The following is a 21,002-nucleotide window of genomic DNA, read 5'->3' on the forward strand; positions in this document are numbered from 1 at the left end:
TTCATCCCATGACACATTACACGTTTCATATTGTATCTTCTACGACATGAGTCTCTAAACCCCATTGTTGGGGGTGAGGAGCTCTGCTGTGTCTTGATGGATTAATGCAATTACTACTATTTTTCATTCAATCACGCTTGCTTCTATTCTAAGATACCACTTCTTCTTCAACCTGATGGATGTGATGATCCGTGACACTCATCACCATTCTCACCTATGAACGTGTGTCTAACAACCACCTCCATTCTACCTTCGTTTGAGTGTGTATCTCTTAGATTCCATAAGCAGAATCTTCGTGGTATAAGCTAGAACCCATTGGCGGCCATTCTTGAGAATCCAGAAAGTCTAAACCTTGTCTGTGGTATTCCGAGTAGGATTCGAGGATTGAATGACTGTGACGAGCTTCAAACTCGCGAGTGTTGGGCGTTAGTGACAGACGCAAAAGAATCACTGGATTCTATTTCGACATGATCGAGAACCGATAGATGATTAGCCGTGCAGTGACAGCGTGCGTTGAACATTTTCACTGAGAGGATGGGAGGTAGCCATTGACAACGGTGAAACCCAACATACAGCTTGCCATGAAAGGAGCCTTGCTTGCATGAAGAAAAAGACAGTAAGAAAGTAGAGATTCAGAAGATATAGCATCTAAAACCTCAACCTATTCTCCATTACTGCAAAACAAGTATTTATTTCATGTTCTTTTACTTTTTACAATTAAATCTGAGAATTATTGATATCCTGACTAAGAGTTACAAGATAACCATAGCTTGCTTCAAGCCGACAATCTCCGTGGGATCGACCCTTACTCACGTAAGGTATTACTTGGACGACCAAGTGCACTTGCTGGTTAGTTGTGCAGAATTGCAAAAGTGTGATTGTGATTTCGTGCACCAAGCGCTGATCAGGTAATTAGACGTTGTGTGCCTCAATCAGAATTCGAGTCCAATTTAGAGGCCTGTCACTCATCTGAGAGTGGAGGACATTTTGGCCCTCAAAGAACAGCTAGAAAGATCTTAGACTGTGGATTCTGGTGGCCTACTCTTTTTAGAGACGCTGCTGAGTTTTGTAAATCTTGTCTCCCATGCCAAAAATTTGGTAATATATCCAGGAGGGATGAGATGCCTCAACAAATTATGCTTTTTTGTGAAATTTTTTATGTTTGGGGCATTGACTTCATGGGTCCGTTTCCAAATTCTAATGGTTATTTTTATATATTGTTAGCTGTGGATTACGTTTCCAAATGGGTGGAAGCAATTCCTACCCGCACTGATGATGCTAGCACTGTTGTTTCCTTTGTGAGAAACCATATTATTTGCCGCTTTAGATCACCACGAGCAATCGTGAGTGACCAAGGCACCCATTTTTGTAATCGGAGACTCACAGGATTAATGAAGAAGCATGGGATAATTCATAAGGTTGCAACATCATACCATCCTCATACCAATGGGCAAGCCGAGGTGTCAAACAGAGAGATAAAGCGTATCTTGCAGAAGATAGTCAAACCTCATAGAAAAGACTGGAGCACCAAGCTACAAGATGCACTATGGGCATACGGGACAGCATATAAAACACCCATTGGGATGAGCCCTTTCCGCTTAGTTTATGGAGAAGCTTGTCATCTCCCAGTTGAAGTAGAGCACATAGCCTTTTGGGTAGTCAAGGAGTGCAACATGGGAATTGAGGAAGCCGGAGCTGAAAGGAAGTTGCAACTGCAAGAACTGGAGAGCCTTCGCCTAAGCTTATGAGAACTCGAGAATATACAAGGAGAAGATGAAGGCTGTACATGATCAGCACATCAAGAGAAAAGAGTTCCAGCTTGTGGAATTAGTCCTCCTCTATAAGTCTCAACTGAGGCTCATGCCAGGCAAGTTGAGATCAAGATGGGAAGGTCCATACAGAGTAGAGAAGGCCGAACCATACGGAGTTTATCACCTAAGCCATCCTTCAAGCTCTGAACTTATCAAAGTTAATGGACAACGTCTGAAGCTGTACCATGGCGAGAAGATGCAGAAAAACAAGGAGCTTGAGATCTTCCTCTTGGAAGATCCCCACATGGCAGAAGATTGAGCTAGTGGAGCGTCCAACTTACGGACGTTAAAGCAAAGTGCTAGGTGGGAGACAACCCACCATGGTATGATCGTTCTTTTCTTTTTAGTTTTTCTATTTAATAACTCTTCTCTTTATCAGCACATTTCGTGCATCTGCATTTGCATACAAAAAAAAAATGCCACGCGACGCGACCGCATCAGCGACGCGTCCGCGTCGCAAGGAGAGGGGAGAAAATAAAAAACGAACAGAGAGTCACGCTGGAGCATGGCTGGAGGCATGCCAGTGGCACAAAGTGTCCCACGCGACCGCGTCGCTGACGCGTTCGCGTCGTATGGGAATCATGGCCTCCCACGCGACCGCGTGCCCCACGTGGCCGCGTGGCCTGATTTTCGACGTAAAAAGGGGTGCACAACGAAATATTGTGCTAGAGTGGTGCTGGAATGGTGCTGGACGCACCAACCCTATCACGCGACCGCGTCACTGACGTGTCCGCGTCATCCCTTCTGAAGCCCACTCACGCGATCGCATGCCTCACGCGATCGCGTCACCCCAAATTTGACAAATATATCAATTTGAACAGAGAGTTGTGCAGGCGCGAGGCTGCCCTCGCGCCAGAAGTACAATACGGGTCACGCGACCGCGTGACCGATGCGACCGCGTCATCTAAACTAAAGCGCAATCACGCGAACGCGTGCCTCACGCGGCCGCGTCGCTTGCGCCGCACAGCTCAACCAAAATTGCCAAAATATCTTATCTTTCTCTCATACAAATCCTAATTTTCCTTTTCCCTCCTTATTTCTTCCTTCCATCTCACCTTTCACTCTCTCTCTTTCTCACCTCCATTAACAAGGTTTTATTTTCTTCTTCCCTCCTTCCTTTTCTATTATTCTTCTTATTTTATATGTTATTTTATTTTCTTTTCTTTTCTTTTCATTATCCATATTTTCTTTCTTCTTCTTTCCTTTTTACATGGTGCTAGAAATTTATTTGAGTCATCATTCCTCATTATATGCTTGTGGATTGTTGTAAATTATTTTGCAATTATATATTATTTTCTTTAAAGGGTTGCTTGCATGTTTGCTTTAATACTTTCTATACCTTATTTACCATGCATGCTATGTGTTTGTGAAAAAGCCCATATGGAATTATGCACTTCTTTATTATACTTCCTACTATTCAAAGCATGTTTTTCACAAATTTCCTTTACTATTTTATTAACTGAATTTAATTGCCAATACAAACGTGATAGTTTGTTACGAAGTGATGCTTGATCTATGCTACTCATGCCCTTGTCGGCATGCCAATAAACATCTTGCATCTACTTCCCTATCGTGCACTTATTCTATTCCCTTTCTTGATCATTTCACATGTTGTCATGACCATGTGTTTATTTCATTCATCTTTACCGTGCACTGATTATCACTCACTCCATCCCCTTCCTTGCTTTAATTCTTTGGGTTTAACTTACTTTCTCTTCCCTTTTTCAGAATGGCCACCAATAAAGGCAAAGAGAAAGCTACCCCTAAACCCACAACAAGGAAAGGAACGAAGAGAGCATTAGGGGTAGGATCTTCTTCAACTGCAGTCAAGCCCTCAACAAAAAGAATTAAAAGGATTATCAAGGTTGATGAAAAGGAGCGAGCCGTACCAGCCAAGGACACTGCACGATTCCCAAATCGCTACTGTGAGCAGATGTTTCCTATTCTGGCAGCTCGAAATTACAACAACGAACACCTTCTTATCCTTCCGCCTCGTATCGCTGAATTTGTTGAGCCACAAATTGCACAAAGACATTGGGGATTCTTACAGAGATAGCCACGACAGGTCAATCTTTCTTGGGTTGTTGAGTTCTACTCCAACTTCCACCTGCCGATTCTGCAGTTCGTCTATTTATGCCAGAAGCAAGTCTCCATTACAGAAAAGGCCATACAGCAAGCCTTACATCTCCCACCTGCTCCAGAAGGATTTGACGCCTTTCAAAAAGCCGCAATCAAGCGCTAGGCATAAACCTTTGACTGAGACATTGTTCTCAGAGTTATCGCTCGACCTGGTAGTAAATGGATCTTCGGATACCATCGTTCCCGTCCTAAGGGAATCTCGGCTTCTGCACTCACCTTAGAGGCTCACGTATGGGCACAGATTATGTCCCATTACGCTTTCCTAAGTACTCATGAGTCCTCCTTCACAGCAGACATGGCCGTTCTACTATGGTGCATCCTCACAGACCAGCCTCTTAATTTACCAAGACATATCCGGAATGCTATGGAACATGTGCAGATCGCGGGCAACCTACCTTTCCCCGCATTGGTCTCTGATCTTATCCCAGCAGCCGGAGTATCCTACAGAGTTGGAAACACCAAAGCCATTCTTCCACGGGATGATTAGTATGTCCTTAACGGGAGATATCTCAGGCCACAGCTTGCCACTACCAGCCAGTCCACAGAGGATGCTACAGCTCCTCCACCATCTAGTAGACAACTGCTACATCAAATACTGAAGCGGTTGGACCAACATGAAAAGAAAGCAAAGCTCTGAGAGCGCCGCAACCAACGCTATTTCAAATACCTCAGAGAGCTGCTTAGAGGAGATTGCAGAGACTCAGACACCCCAGACTCCACTTCCTTCACCAGTACAGGGAGCCATGACGACCCCGACTGTGGAGACACTGCCACGAGCCCACCATTGTTCCTGACAGATGGCACCGAGGACGGTGCAAAGCCTTAAGTGTGGGGAGGTCGGTCAGTACCTGACTTTCGGAGGTAATTTCTCTTCCCTAGCACCAATAAATTAGGATATTTTATTTAGATTTTCTTTCTTTTATAGAATAGGATAAATTGCATAGTAATAGGTTAGTTGCATGCATGTTCTACTTGATTGAAAAGACAATAAGTTTCTTCTAAAAAGCTATCTTTGGAACAGAATTTCACTAATTTTAATCAAAACTCTTATGTTAAAATTGCTTGAAGTTGTATTTGGAACATGATTTTTGAGCTAAAGAACACATAACCTATGAAAATTTGAGCCTTTACGCATGGTTACATTTTTTAACCATAATTATTTTATTCTTGTGTGTTTACTTCTCTATGATTGTTATCTATATTTTGTTTCATCCTATATGTCCAATATTTATTATGTTTATATGCTTGCATGTGATTGAGTCCATTATTTATTTAAACTCACTTATCCGAATTAAGCCTACCCTTTTTAATTACCTTTGTTAACCACTTTGAGCCTTTAAATCCCATTTGTTCTATATTTTACCACATTACTAACCTTAAGCGGAAAAATAATTGTATATCCCAAATTGAATCTTTGGTTGCTTTAAGATAGAATTGTGTATGCTAGTTAAGTATGGGAATTTGTGGGAACAAAAGTTATTAAGGGAATGTGTCATGATAATACAATGGGAATTTGGATACCTACTCATGTGAAACTATAAGAATTAAAAATCTATGTGCATTGATAAGCTATGTTTATTTTTATAAAATAAAAAAAATCAATAAATAAATAAGGGGACAAAATTACCCCAATGCTGAATTAAAAATTCAAAGATCAATGCACATATGATAAAATTAATACATGAGTATGGAATGTAAAAGGGAATTCTGGGTAGCTAGGTATGAATTCTAGTTATATAAAATATATAGGTTGGGTTAAAGCAGGGTTAATTAATGATTCAATTTATAAGCTCACTTAACCATATATGTATCCCTATCCTTACCTTGGCCCCATTACAACCTTGAAAAGACCTCATGATGTTTGCATTGGTATATTAACTGTTGTTGATTGGTTAGGAGAAAAACAAAAGTTAGAGAGCATGATTATAGAAGGATAGAGTGATTACCCTATACACTAGAGAGACTAGAGCGTACATACATCATCAGTGAGGGTTCAATGCTTGAATTTCCATATTCCCTGCTTTCATGGGCTATCTTCTTGCACTTTTATCTGTTCTACTGTATAATGATAGAATTAGTAGAATTTGATTTGTAATTGTTTTGAAGAGCTTATTTACTTTTGATCAAGTGGGCAAGAATCATATAGTTGCATTCATATATATAGGTTGCATTGCATTGCATGAGTTTCTACATGTTCACACTTATTTATCTTATCTCCTTCAATTAAGCATGAGGACATGCTAATGTTTAAGTGTGGGGAGGTTGATAAACCACTATTTTATGGTTTATATTGTGTTTAATTATGTGGTTTTATCATGATTCTTACCCACTTATTCATTAATTTAGCATGCATTTATATTTCCTTCCTGAAATTACTACATGGTTGAAAACTGCTTCCTAGAGACTTTTTAATTATGCATTTTAGTTCTCCTTTATCCCATTCGATGCCGTAATCTGTGTGTTAAGTGTTTCAGGCTTTATAGAGCATGGATGAGTTGGAGAATGGAAGGGAAGCTAGCAAAAATGGAAGGAACACAAGAAATTGAGGAGATAACCAGCGAGAAGTGACGCGGCTGCATGGCTCACGCGTTCGCGCAAAAGAAGAGAAATCGCAGTGACGCGGCCACATGGCTCACGCGACCACGCGGAATGGAAAAGCACAAGTGACGCGGAGGCGTGGATGACGCGAACGCGTGGCAGGGAAAAACGCGAATAACGCGTCCGCATGGATGACGCGATCGCGTGACGTGCGCGATCTGCATAATCTGCAGGATTTGCTGGGGGCGATTTTGGGCCCTATTTTGACCCAGTTTTCAGCCCAGAATAGCATACTAGAGCCAGAGAACATGCAGAAACCAGAGAGAACATTCATTCTATAGAGTTTTAGTTTTAGATCTAGTTTTTACTCCTCCTCTAGGTTTTCTCTCTAGACATTCATAGTTCTTAGGATTTTATTTTTCTACCACTTTTTGCATTGGGATACTGAGAAGAGTTATTACCTCATCAAGACTTCGTCATTCTAGTTTGTTTTCTTTACTTGGCTTTACTCTTCCATGTCCTTTGCTTTGTTTAATTTTACCATTGGAATATTTTTAGGATTATTTAATACAAGGATTACTTTTATTTTTAATTGATTATTTTTTTATTTTTATTTACAATGTCTTTTCTTAATTCCTTTTCATATGTTATGAATTTTACATTCACAATGAGCGATTAGTTCTCTAACTTGATGGGGAGTTGATTGAAAGGAACCCTTGAGTTGGAAGGCTTGAAAGAAAGATTATAATTGGGTTATTGTTGGCTTGCCCTCTAGTCACTAACACCAATCCCTTTTAATTAAGTGGGTTGCAACTTGTGAACGGGCATAGCATCCCAACTTGTTTGACTTTCCCTTACCTAGTAAGAGATAACTAAACAGGATAACCTTTAATTATCAATTAATCTAGAGAGTAATCCAACAACAGCGGGACTTCTAGCTAATCAACTCCCAGTCAAGGCTTTTATTTACATTATTCAAATTCTCCAATTTTATTTCCTGTTTACTCAACTCAAACCTTTTTAAGAAACATCTGATTAATAAAATAGCACACTTTTCTGCAACTCATTGGGAGACGACCTGGGATTCATACTCCCAGTATTTTAATTTTAAATTCCTGTGACACCTTTCTAAATTGATAAGTGGATTTCTGGTGTGTTAAGAACTATACTTGCAACGTATATATTTTGATAATTTTCAATTCACCAATTTCTGCTCCCATCAGAGGGAGTGCCCAAGAAGACCCCAATCAATATTTAATCACCTTCCTAAGAATATGTGATACAATGAAGTCTAATGGTGTTCATCCTGACACTTATAGATTGCTTTTGTTCCCTTTTTCACTCAGGGAAAAAGCATCTAAATGGCTGGAATCCTTCCCAAAGGAGAGTTTAACAACCTGGGAAGATGTGGTGAACAAGTTCTTGGCGAGATTCTATCCTCCTCAAAGGATCAGCAGGTTGAGAGCTGAGGTACAAACCTTCAGGCAACAAGATGGTGAAACTCTCTATGAGGCATGAGAGAGGTTTAAGGACTTAACAAGAAGGTGCCCACTAGACATGTTCAATGAATGGGTGCAACTACAATTTTCTATGAAAGATTGTCTTACAAATCAAAGAAGGCAGTAGACCACTCTTTCGGGGATCTCTAAATACGAAAAAGACAATTGAAGAAGCCATAGATGTCATTGAGACTGTAGCTGAGAATGACTACTTTTATGCTTCTGAGAGGAGCAACACTCGAGGAGTAATGGAGTTGAACCATATGGATGCACTGCTAGCTCAAAACAAGATGATCACCAAGCAGTTGGCTGACCTTACCAAGCAGATGTAGAGGAACCAAGTTGCAGTAGTCACCACCCCACCACCAGCTCAAGAAGGAGTGAATACAGAGGAAGGCGGTGATTGGGAAATAGCCAACTATGTTGGGAACTCACCCAGGGAATCACATAATCCATACTCTAAGACCTATAATTCCGGTTGGAAGAACCATCCAAACTTTGGGTGGAGAAATCAACAAGACCAAAGCCAAGATCAGAGACATCACAACACCAACAATAATGCAGCATACCAATATTCCACACAGAGATCATATCAACACCCACCCAACAACACTTCTCAGCAGCCATATCAAACCCAAAAAGGCCAGTCTCAACCCTCTAACCTCAACCCACCATCACCATCCGAAGATAGACTCTCCAGAATTATGACCTTACGCGAAGGCATCTGCAAGGAAGTTCAAGACAATAGAGTGTTTAAGGATGAAGTACGACCTAATATAAAGAATCAAAGGGACACTATCAAGAGGCTCAAATCTCAAGTAGGATATCTCTCTCAGCAGATCCCTAAGCATACTGATAGCTTCCCAAGTGACACGGAGAAAAATCCGAGAGGAGAAGTAAAGAAAGTGAGATGGGAAGAATACAAGATGGTCACTATAAGTGATGAAGAGAATTTGGAAGAAGTGAATAAACCATCAGGGTACTCCCAAGGTGGGTCAAAAGCGCATTCAAACGAGAAAGACCAAGGAGGTGAGCTTACACAAAGAAAAGAGCCAAAGGAGAAGGAGGTATTGAACCCCTATGCACCCAAAGCACCATTTCCCCAAAGACTCAAGGGGGCTGTAGAAGGGATAGTATACTCAAGATTCCTCGACATGTTTGCATCCCTCCATGTAAACATACCATTCACCAAGGCTCTCCAATAAATGCCCTCATACATTAAGTGTATGAAGGAGCTGCTGACCAAAAAGAAATTATTAAAGGGTAGACAAAAAATAGTGATGAATAAGTAGTGTAGTGCTCTCATTTAGACAGAGTTTCCTATAAAAAGGAAGGACCCAGGGAGTTTTCACATCCCATGTGCTATAGGAGAAACAAGGATTGATAGGGGACTTTGTGAACTAGGAGCAATCATCAACTTAATGCCGTTATCCCTTATGAAGAAGCTTCAAATTAATGAGCTGACACCCACAGGTGTAATCATCTAATTGGCTGGCAAAAATAAAAAACAAGCAATAGGAGTGGTTGAAAACGTGTTGGTGAAGGTCAGGAACTACTTCCTTCCCACAGATTTTGTTATCCTGGAGATGGAAGAGAGTCACATCCATCTAATCATCCTGGGGAGACCCTTCCTAGCCACGGCCAGAGCACTTATAGATGTGGAGCAAGGAGAACTAATATTGAGGATACATGATGAACAACTTACCTTCAATGTCTTCAAGCCCTCACAAGAAACAGAGCAAGAAAACCATGAATTAAAGGATGATCATAACAAGACACCTCTGGAAGAAACAAGCAAGGAAACACAAATAAGGCATCTGGAAACCCCAAGGGTTGAAAAACAAGATAGTCAGATGCTACAACAACCAAGGAAAACCCAGGGGGAGTTGAACCCACAGGAGCTATCTGAGACCAGCAACGAGGTGTTCCTTAGAAGAGAAGCAACAAGGAGCAAGGCAGCACCAAGGGAAGAAAAGAAAAAGGTGCCAAGGGGATGGAGGAACAAAAAGATCCCTACAGAGGACTTCTCTCCAGGAGATAAAGTGATCTCTGCTCATTTTCCACTAATCCCACCTCATCTACCCACTATTCCGTCTCAGCTACCCAAAGCATATACCATCAGCAAAATGATCTCCTTAGAACCTGTGGAAATTCTTAATGAAGCCAATGGAGATAGATTTACTATAAGAGGGGAAGACTTGAGGCACTATCAACCACCCTGACGAAGGCTAACCGTCAAGCTAATGACGCTAAAGAAGCGCTTTTTGGGAGGCAACCCAACTTGAGGTAGTTTTCTTTTCATGATTGTCTCAATAAAAGATACAAGTAGATTTCTCTGTATTGTGAGGAGCTAAGTTTGGTGTTGCACACCAAAATAACCCAAGGGTGAATGTGTAATTCTAAGTTTAGTGTTCCACCAAAGACTTCAATCAAAAATCACATTGCAACCCTTAAATGACAAGTCACTGACTCCAACAATCAGAAAAACTACTTGATATGTGTTTAGTTTCTAGTTCATAGCTGTTTTCTTAATAAAAGCACATGAGATTCCTTGCATGATTTCAAGCTACTACAGTAGGCAAGGAACTAAGTTTGGTGTTCACACACCAATTTAAGTTCAGAAAATTACAAGCATACATGCATGCTAACCATCTTTCAAGTGCTTGGGGGTACAAAGAAACCTCCAAGAAATTGTGTTACAGGAAATTAATTAATCACTTGGAGGACAAAGCACACCCTTATTCAAAGAGAACAAAGGGGGATACATAAATGCTAAGGATGACGACAAGGAAGAAACAAGAAAACAACAAGAAGCTGTATTATACTCAACTGTCTCTGAATTGTAATGCTTAAGGTGGAAGTAGGATTTAATCCTGTTTTCATGAAAATTTATATTCTGCTTGTTCCTCTTTACTGATGTTTTGTTTGACTAGCTAAGTTATCTGTTGCATTTTCATCTTAATTAATTGTGTGCTTGTCTTTTGAGGTAAATGAAAAAAGAATGTATGAAGTACAAGAGTAGAGTTCATATTGTGAAGAAAAGCCCCAATGTTTGTGGTAAGGTAATTGATTAGCTAAGTTGGTTCGCCAACAAGGTATAAAGGCAATTATGTGTTTTGAATCATATGCTTGAAGCACATCATATGAGACTAGCTTAATAACAAGATCCTAATAAGAGAAAGAAAAAGAATAAGAAATAAGGCTAGGCACCAAGGGTTTGAAACTTGAGGCATGTGTCTGTGGTGCTCTTATGCAAAGGATCTGCTTGGATGAATAAGTTCTCAGGAGTGCTTTATCACTTGGTAACTTGGGTTAACTAACCCGAGATTATCAACTGAAAATCCACTATCAAGAGCAACCTTGCTAAAAAGCACTTAGTAACCTAAAGAGGTACTGGACACCAAGGCCTCAAGAAAGAAAATAACAAACCATATGCTTGTGGTGTGTATGTGTGGGGGAGAGACTTGAGGGAGTAGGTCCTTAGGGGTGTTTCAACACCTAGCACATTGAACCAACTGGTTCGGGAGTGTTGGCTGAAAGCTTATCTTAAAGAGTCGCCCCCTCACAAAGCACTTAGCCTAAGAAAGCAATAAACCCTGAAAAAAAGGGGGAGGATCAATGAATAAGGGTCTCATAGGATGCAATCAAGTGAGTGTTCAAGGACATGATAAGGACTTGGAAACCAGCAAAGGCATGAACCTAAGTTGCTTTGCATGAAACCCCATGAACCAAGGACTTAACTTCTATAATAAGGACTTGTTTCTCTTATTCTCTCATCCATTATTCTTATATTTCACTACTTGCTTAGGGACAAGCAAGCTTTAAGTTTGGTGTTGTGATGCCAGGGCATCTTGGCCAGTTTCACCAGCCTTTTCTTTACTATTTTTAGGTAGTTTCATGCACTTTCTTAGGAAATAAGCAGGTTTTAGGTGAATGTACACTTACACCTTGATTCAAGAAAACATTGTGAACTTTACATGATTTCATGAGAATAATGCATGAGTTGAATGCCAATTTATATAAAGCAAGATCTCATGACTTGAAACAAAGCTTTGATGCACCCTGTTTGTTTGATTTTAGGACAAAGGAAGCATAGAAGAACCACGTTAGTAGCCACGTTAGTATCACTAATGTGGAAAGGGAGCAAGCTTGCAACGTTAGTCGTAAAGTTATCACCACTAACGCCTTTGAAAGCCATCACAACCCACGTTAGTTGCTACGTTAGCTAACTAATGTAGGAACTAACGTGGAAGGAAGAGGAAGCTCCAACGTTAGTGGTAAAGTTAACACCAGTAACGTTGCAAAGGCCACACATAACCACGTTAAGGGCCACGTAAGTGCTACTAACGTGAACTCTAACTTGGGGCAAAGAGGAAATTGCCAACGTTAGTGACACTAACTATTGGACCACGCCAAGATTACCTGTGTTAGTGGCCACGTTAATGCCACTAATGTGAAGGGTAACGTGGAGCAAGGAATGAGATGCCAACGTTAGTGACACTAACTTTGTCACTAACGTTGGAGATGGCAAATTACACCCACGTTAGTAGCCACGTTAACGCTATTAACGTGAGCTCTAACGTGGAAGAGAAGGAATTTTGTAGCGTTAGTGACAAAGTTAGTGTCACTAACGCCTTCGTGTCATGGCTGATGGTGTTTTTGCGAAAAAACGAATTTCCAACACACAAATCCAACCGGCAAGTGTACCGGGTCGCATCAAGTAGTAATAACTCACTTAGAGTGAGGTCGATCCCACAGGGATTGATGGATCAAGCAATTTTAGTGGGTGATTAGTTTAGTCAAGCTAACGTTGAAGTGAATTTGGATGAAGTGTAGCCACAGAAAGTAAATAGCAAGGAAAATTAAAGTGCAGAAAGTAAAATTGCAAGTAACTTAAAGAACAAGAAAGTAAAATAGCTGAAACTTAAATTGCAAGAATTCTAAATTGCATCAAATGTAAAGGGGGCTGGGGTGCTGGAAATTAAATGAAAGCAGTAGATCCAAGCTTAGAACAATTGCAGGGAGATTAAAGTGCTTGAAAGTAAATTAGAAGCAATAGAAACAGAAAGGTAAAAATGCAGATGAAATAAAAGCAGCAGATGTAAACAGCAAGGCAAAATTTCTTGAAGGAGCAAACAGAAATTAAGTTCAGCTTAAGTGCAGAATAAAATTGAAAATCTCAGGAAATCATAGAGACTAGAAAACAAGTCTAGATCTCAATTCCATCCTTGATCAAAGTAGAAGACAACTTGCAGAAGAGAAGAAAGATGAAAGTAGTAAAAGAAACTTCAGATCCAATTTCTCAATTTCCTCAATTATGCAGAAGAACACAAATGAATTTCAGATGGAGAATTGAAACAGAATTCCTTCAATTCTTGATCCAAAATTTAAGCAGAAAGGAAAATTAAAAGAGAGAGCTATCTACTACTCCCTAATGGAGCCAACCTCCTTTACAAAGATGGAAATGATGCCTTATATAGGCTTTACAAAATAAAATGAAATTGAAATGAAAAACAAATTAAATGAAAATCCTAATTCTAGCTTGTTCTTGTGCCTTTGAGTGATGATGTGGGCTTTGCTTGCTTTGGATTTGAGGAGAGATGGGTCTTGGATGGCCTTGGTTCAATTGGTGAAGATTTGAGTTCAAAGGGAATTTGAATTGAATTTTGGCCCATGGGTGTTCCCAGGAGGCTACCCTGCTCTTGTGGAGGGCAGAGCAGGAAAGTTGTGTGAGGAAGCATGTCGCGTGCCAAGTGTGGGAGAGACCTTCAGGATGCTGCCCTGCCCTTGTGGAGGGCAGGGCAATGTTGCTTTGGTGCGCCTTGCCTCCCTGCCCGTGCGTCCAAGCTGCGCGCCAATGTGTGCGCTGGCCGTGTCATGCGCTCATGCTTGTGTGCGCCAAGGAGAGTTCCCAAGTTCGAACCCTTGTGAAAACATTTGGGGGAGCAATTTTTCTTGATTTTTCATGAAGGGAGCACGACATTGCCCTGCTCTCCAAGAGGGCAGAGCAGAATAATGAGCGCTACTTTGCTTTGGAGTGAGGCTCCAGCTTCGAACCTTGGTGGAAGCACTTTGGTTTATTTTCGCTTATTTTTTGCCCCTAAAGATGCCTTTCACTCATGCCTCAACTGTACGCTAAATATGGATTGCTATATATCGTTGGAAAGCTCTGAATGTCAGCTTTCCAACGCAACTGGAAGCACATCAATTGGACATTTGTAGCTCAAGTTATAGCCCTTTGAAGGAGGCATGGTCATGCTGTGAGCGCCCAGATTTTACCTTAGCGAAAATTCTTGCTTCCAACCTCACTTTGCATCACGATACTGCTCTGCCATTGGCAAGAGCAGGGCAGTGTGTGCTGATTGCCTATTCTCCTTTAATTTGGTCATGGGCCACGCTTTTAAAAGCGTGGCCTAAGGCTCCAAAGTGTGCTCTAACTTCAAAGTGTGTCCCAAAGCTCTTTTTTTCTCCTTTTTTGTGCTTCTTTGCTTCTTTTTCTTTTTATTTCCTACAAGATTTATAAAATTAAAAGATCAAGGAAATATACCAATTAAGTATAAAAGCATTCAATATTTAAGCACAATTTATCAATTTCTTGTATGATAAAGCATAGAAAAATAGGTATATGATGACTTGTCATCAATGGCATGCCTACGTTAATGGTCACGTTAGTTACTGTTGTAATTTGATGGATCAATTATAGTTTTCATTCTTCTTCCTCTTTCTTTTCTCTTGATTTTACTAGAAAGCTTTCGGTCTTCAGCCAATTGGTTAGTTATCTTGGAAAAGAGACTCTCCATAATTGGATCTCCTCTGAGCCTTGGAAGAGGAATGAGGAGATCATGCTAGAAATGCTTTCTCATGTTGGACTGAATTGGGGTTTGGATGGATACAGTGACATATAATCCTACCAACACTTTGATTTGGAAATATATGTGGTATAATTAGTGACCATACTTCATCTCTTCACATGAGCAATTAAATCAGGGAATTGGGCAATTGTTCAAGCTTAGAGAGATTGGGTTGCCATGGAATTGGGATCCAATCACCTAAGATTGCGAAGGAGATCAATGAATGCATTGATTGAGGAAGAGATGAAGATGAACTTGATCCGGAGAATACAACATCTCCTAAGCGCAATAAATTCCCCATATTTGATCTTACCCATTCTCTTTACTTTCTGTTATTTACTTTCAAGCTCATCTCCCCAACTCCCCATTTAAGATTCTGCAACTTTACATTCCTTGTCATTTATCTCTCCCGCATTTAAGTTTCTGCAATTCTCAACTCAATTTGGCTTAGCTTGACTAGAACACTCCTCCAATTAAAATTGCTCGACCAATCAATCCCTGTGGAATTCGACCTCACTCTATTATGAGTTTTTACTTGACGACAATTCGGTATACTTGCCGAGGGAAATTTGTTGAGAGACAAGTTTCCGTGCATCATTCATGCATTAAGATCAATGTCCAAAGAACTGAATTGAACTTTTCAAAATTACTCAATCAAACAACTTACAAGAAGGTACATGATAAACCATTATTTTATAATTTATATTGTGTTTAATTGAGTGGTTTTCTCATGTCTTCACCCACTTATTCATATGATTTGCATGTGTTTACAATTCCTTCCCAAAATTATTCTATGATTGAAAACTTGCTTCCTAAAGATCTTTTAATTGTATATTCTAATTCTCCTTTATACCACTCGATGCCGTGATCAGTGTGTTAAGTGTTTCAGGCTTCATAGGGCAGGAATGGCTTAGAGAATGGAGAGGAAGCTTGTAAAAATGGAAGGAACACAAAAAATTGAGGAGATAACCAGCGAGAAGTGACGCGGGTTGATGCTAGGGCATTTAGGACAGTTTCACTGACCTTTTCTTTACTGTTTTAGAGTAGTTTCATGCATTTTCTTGGTGAATAAGGCAAGTTTTGGATGAAAATACACTTACACCTTGATTCAAGCAACTATTGTGAATTTTACGTGATTTCATGAAGATTTTGCATGGATTGAATGACAAATTGATGATGCATAATCTCATGACTTGGGCTAGAGCTTTAATGCACTTTATTTGCTTGATTTCAGGACAAAGGAAGCAAGGAAGAAACCACGTTAGTAGCCACATTAATCTAATTAATGTGACCACTAACGTGGAATGGGAATGAGCTTGCAACGTTAATGAGAAAGGTGGTCGACAATAATGCCTGCGAAGCCATCATAAACCCATGTTAATTGCCACGTTAACTGCATTAACGTGGTAGTTAACGTGGAGATAAAGGGAGCTCCAGCGTTAGTGGTGAACGTGAACACCACTAACGCTACAAAGTGGCAATTGGCAATGTTAAAAGTCATGTTAACTTAGTTAACGTGAACTCTAACGTGGAAGGGAAGACAAAAGCCAACGTTAGTGACACTCACCTTTGTCACTAACGTTGGATCAAGCTAGCATTGCCCACGTTAGTGGTCACGTTAAGACCACTAACGTGAAAGTTAACGTGGAGCTAAGATTGATGAGCCAACGTTAGTGACACTCACCTTTGTCACTAACGTTGGAGATGGCATTCACTACCACGTTAGTGGCCACGTTAACCAAGTTAACGTGAACTCTAACGTGGGGAGGGGGCATTTGGAGCGTTAGTGACAAAGGTAAGTGTCACTAACGCTCTCGAAGATAGGCATGCCCACGTTAAGACTCACATTAGTTGTACTAACGTGAACTCTAAGGTAGGGAAAGAGGGGCACAAGGCAACGTTATTGGAAAAGGTGATTCCCAATAACGCTTGCGAAGGATCATAAAGCAACGTTAGTGGTCACGTTAGTGCCACTAACGTTGAAGTTAACGTGGACTATATGAGATTGGAACGTTAGTGAAAAAGGTGATTGCCACTAACATTCTCAAACTCACATTCTCACTTAACGTTAACACCACTAACGCCCCTGCCTAACTCACACTTTTCTACAAGCTGAGCCCACTAAAGGTTATAACTGCTTCAACTCAAGATTTAAGGCCCACATCCAACACTCGAAGAACTCACTAGAAGATCAAGAAGAGTAGTATATATAGGAGTAGTTTTGAACTATAGAGAAGCTTGGCACTTTGGAGAACTACCCTCTGTATATTTACTTTTCTGCATTTTCTAGCTAAGCATGTATTCTTTTCTGCCATTTCCCATTTCCAGAGCTATGAACAACTAAACCCCTTTCATTGGGTTAGGGAGCTCTGTTGTAATTTGATGGATCAATTATATTTTTCATTCTTCTTCTTCTTTCTTCTCTTTTGATTTACTAGAAAGCTTTCGATCTTAATTCAATTAGTTAGTTGTCTTGGAAAAGAAACTCTCCATAATTGGATCTCCTTTGAGCCTTGCAAAAGGGATGAGAAGATCATGCTAGAAATGCTTTCTCATGTTGGACCAAATTGGGGTCTGGGCGGATATAGTGACATATAATCCTCCCAACACTTTGATTTGGAAATACATGTGGTATAATCAGTGACCACACTTCATCTCTTCCCATGAGCAATTAAATCAAGGAATTGGGCAATTTTTCAAGCTTAGAGAGATTGGGTCGCCAAGGAATTGGAATCCAATCACTTAAGATTGCCAAGGAGATCGATAGATTCTTTGATTGAGGAAAAAATGAAAATGAATTTGATCCTCCTGAGACCAATGAATTCCCCATTTCTGATCTTACCCATTCTCTTTACTTTCTACCATTTATTTCCATGTTCATCTTCCCGATTCCCCATTTAAGATTCTGCACTTTATTTCCTGCAATTTACTTTCCCACCATTTAATTTCCTGCAACATCAATTACACTCTGTTTAGCTCAACTAGCATATTCTTCCGACTAAAATTGCTTGACCAATCAATCCCTGTGGGATTCGACCTCACTCTATTGTGAGTTTTTACTTGATGACAATTCGGTATACATACCAAAGGGAAATTTGTTGAGAGACAAGTTTTCGTGCATCAAGTTTATGGCACCGTTGCCGGGGATTAATTTTGTATCAACAATGATTAAGTTGGAAGTTCACTAGATTGAGCATTTTTCTTTTGTTTGTTGACGTTAAGATTTTTGCTAGTAAAGAATTTTACAAAAATAGTCGCGTTGTAGATATAGATTCTAAACCAACAGAAATTCCTTCGTGCGAATGTTTGTTTGTCACAAGTAACAAACCCCTTTGAAATTGATAACCGAGTATTTAAACCTCGGGTCGTCTTCTCAAAGAATTGCAGGGAGGTATGTTCTTATTATTGGCTATGAAAAAGGTAAAATTGGAGGTCTTGGAATTAAGGAAGAAGTATGACAAGTAATTTAAATGACAATTAAAATAAATAAATACTGTAAAGCAAACTTTTGGCAAGGTATGAGAAATTGGAAGTCCAGACTTAGTTATTCTTATCAATAATAATGAAAGTTGAATCTCAATTCCACTTAGTTAACCTTTGCTAAAATAAAGGAAAGTCAAGGGACTAATTAGTTAGACCTTCGAATCCTATTTATTTCCTAAGAAAAGGTTGGGATTATTGAAGTTTAGTTCAATTAGCAAGATAACAGTTATCAATTATGTTGAGCTAAGATAACTCTTGAGTTACTGATTTCTTAACCAATACCAAAGGAAAGGAAATTAAATCTACCGGAATAAGAATATCTTCAGATTGGGAATGATCAATGACATGAATAAAAAGAGCAATATTGAACTGAAATATCTCAAGTAACATTAAATAAGAAAATCATAACATGAATGTAGCATAAGCCAAATAGGCAACATAACTAATACAAGCAAGCATTAATGGTATCTGAAAATAAGAGATAACTGTCAAGCAAAAGAACATTGAACCTGGTAAAAAGATAATCCTTGAAGCAAATAAAATCCTAAAACTAAATCCTAATCCTAAAGAGAGAGAGGAGAGAACCTCTCAAAACTAAATCTAAATCATGGAAAGGGAATTATTAAAGCATGATTATGAATGGATGCATTCCGTCACTTTATAGCCTCTAATCTGTGTGTTCTGGGCTGAAAACTGGGTCAAAAACATCCTAGAAATCACTCCCAGAGCTTTCTGGTCCGTATAGGTCGCAGAAGAGTGACGTGGAGGCGTCGTCCACGCGTTAGCGTGGGTTGTGTTCCTGCCAGGTCACGCGGCCGCGTGATTCATGCGTTCGCATTGTCTGGCGTCAAGGCAGCTATAGAAAATTATATATCGTTGTGAAGCCCCGGATGTTAGCTTTCCAACGCAACTGAAACCATCTCATTTGAACCTCTGTAGCTCAAGTTATGATCGTTTGAGTGCGAAGAGGTCAGGCTGGACAACTTAGCAATTTCTTCAACTTCTTGTATTCCTTCCACTTTTGCATGCTTCCTTTCCATCCTCTGAGCCATTCATACCCTATAATCCCTGAAATCACTTAACACACATATCACGGCATCTGATGGTAATAAAAGAGGATTAATATTAACAAATATAAGACCAAAGAAGCATGTTTTCAATCATAGCAAAAAATCCGGAAGGAAAACAAAAACTCATGCAAATAGTATGAATAAGTGGGTAAAGAGTTGATAAAAACCACTCAATTGAGCATAAGATAAACCATAAAATAGTGGTTTATCATTTGTTTATTTTCTCTAGTCATTTACCTTCAGCTTCTTTAAGTTCTTCCTCATCCCCTCACCCCTTGTTATTCTTTTTTTTTCCTTGATTGTTATTTACAATTCTGCTCACTAACCCACTAACTGTTTGATAATTTGCACCACTCATACTAACAATCACTCTAACAAGAATAATCACTTCATTTTATCTCTTGCTGTGTGCTCTGTTAGTTGTATGACAAGGAGAAGAGGCAGGGCATTAACTTCCTTTGATTCAGAACCTGAGAGGACCCTCCATAGATCAAGGAGGAAAGCAAGAGGGAAAAGAGTTGTTGGTGCTGAGGAAGAGGAAGAGTACTTTGAAACAAACATAGAGGAGAACTTGGAAAACAACCATGCCAGAGAAGGCCCTGCAAATCATGCTGGGCAAGAGAGGAGAGTTCTAGGCTCTTACATCAATCCAAATTCAGGAAACTATGGAAATAGCATCCAAAAGCCCACCATACATGCCAACAACTTTGAATTAAAACCCTAGCTCATCACCCTTGTTCAGAACAACTGCTCATTTGGAGGAAGTACCCAAGAAGACCCCAATCAACATCTAACCACCTTCCTGAGAATATGTGACACTGTGAAGTCTAATGGAGTCCATCCGGATGTCTATAGGCTGCTTTTGTTCCCTTTTTCACTCAGGGACAAAGCATCTAAGTGGCTTGAATCCTTCCCGAAGGAGAGCTTAACAAATTGGGAAGACGTGGTGAACAAGATTTTGGCAAGATTCTACCCTCCTCAAAGAATTAACAGGCTGAGAGCTGAGGTGCAAACTTTTAGGCAACAAGATGGTGAGACTTTCTATGAGGCATGTGAGAGGTTCAAGGACTTAACAAGAAGATGCCCACCGGACATGTTCAATGAATGGGTTCAAATTCACATTTTCTATGAAGGTCTTTCTTATGAGTCAAAGAAGGCTGTAGACCATTCATCAGGAGGATCTTTAAACAAGAAGAAAACCATTGAAGAAGCCATAGATGTCATTGAAACGGTAGCTGAGAATGACTACTTCTATGCTTCTGAAAGAAGCAACACTCGAGGAGTAATGGCGTTGAACCACATGGATGCATTGCTGGCTCAAAATAAGATGATCGCCAAGCAGCTAGTAGATCTCACCAAGAAGGTGGAAGAAAACCAAGTTGCAACAATCATCACTTCATCACCAGCTCAAGAAGGAGTGAATATAGGAGAAGAAGGTGACTGGAAACAAGCCAACTATGTTGGGAACTCACCCAGACAAATCCATGATCCATACTCCAAAACTTACAATGCTGGATGGAGAAACCACCCTAACTTTGGGTGGGAAAATCAGCAAGACCAAGGCCAAGACCAGAGACGCCACAACCACAATCCCAACAACAATGCAACTCA

At 40.0% G+C, this 21,002-nt stretch overlaps 1 non-coding gene across 1 annotated transcript; it reads right to left on the reverse strand.

Moving 5' to 3' along the window:
• Positions 1–20,382: 20,382 nt before the first annotated feature.
• On the reverse strand, positions 20,383–20,484 carry LOC130971222 (small nucleolar RNA R71). Its single transcript, XR_009082453.1, has one exon. It is a non-coding gene; the product is annotated as a small nucleolar RNA R71 (small nucleolar RNA).
• Positions 20,485–21,002: the final 518 nt, after the last annotated feature.

Source organism: Arachis stenosperma, chromosome 3 (assembly GCF_014773155.1).
Source record: "Arachis stenosperma cultivar V10309 chromosome 3, arast.V10309.gnm1.PFL2, whole genome shotgun sequence".
Classification (NCBI taxonomy): domain Eukaryota; kingdom Viridiplantae; phylum Streptophyta; class Magnoliopsida; order Fabales; family Fabaceae; genus Arachis; species Arachis stenosperma.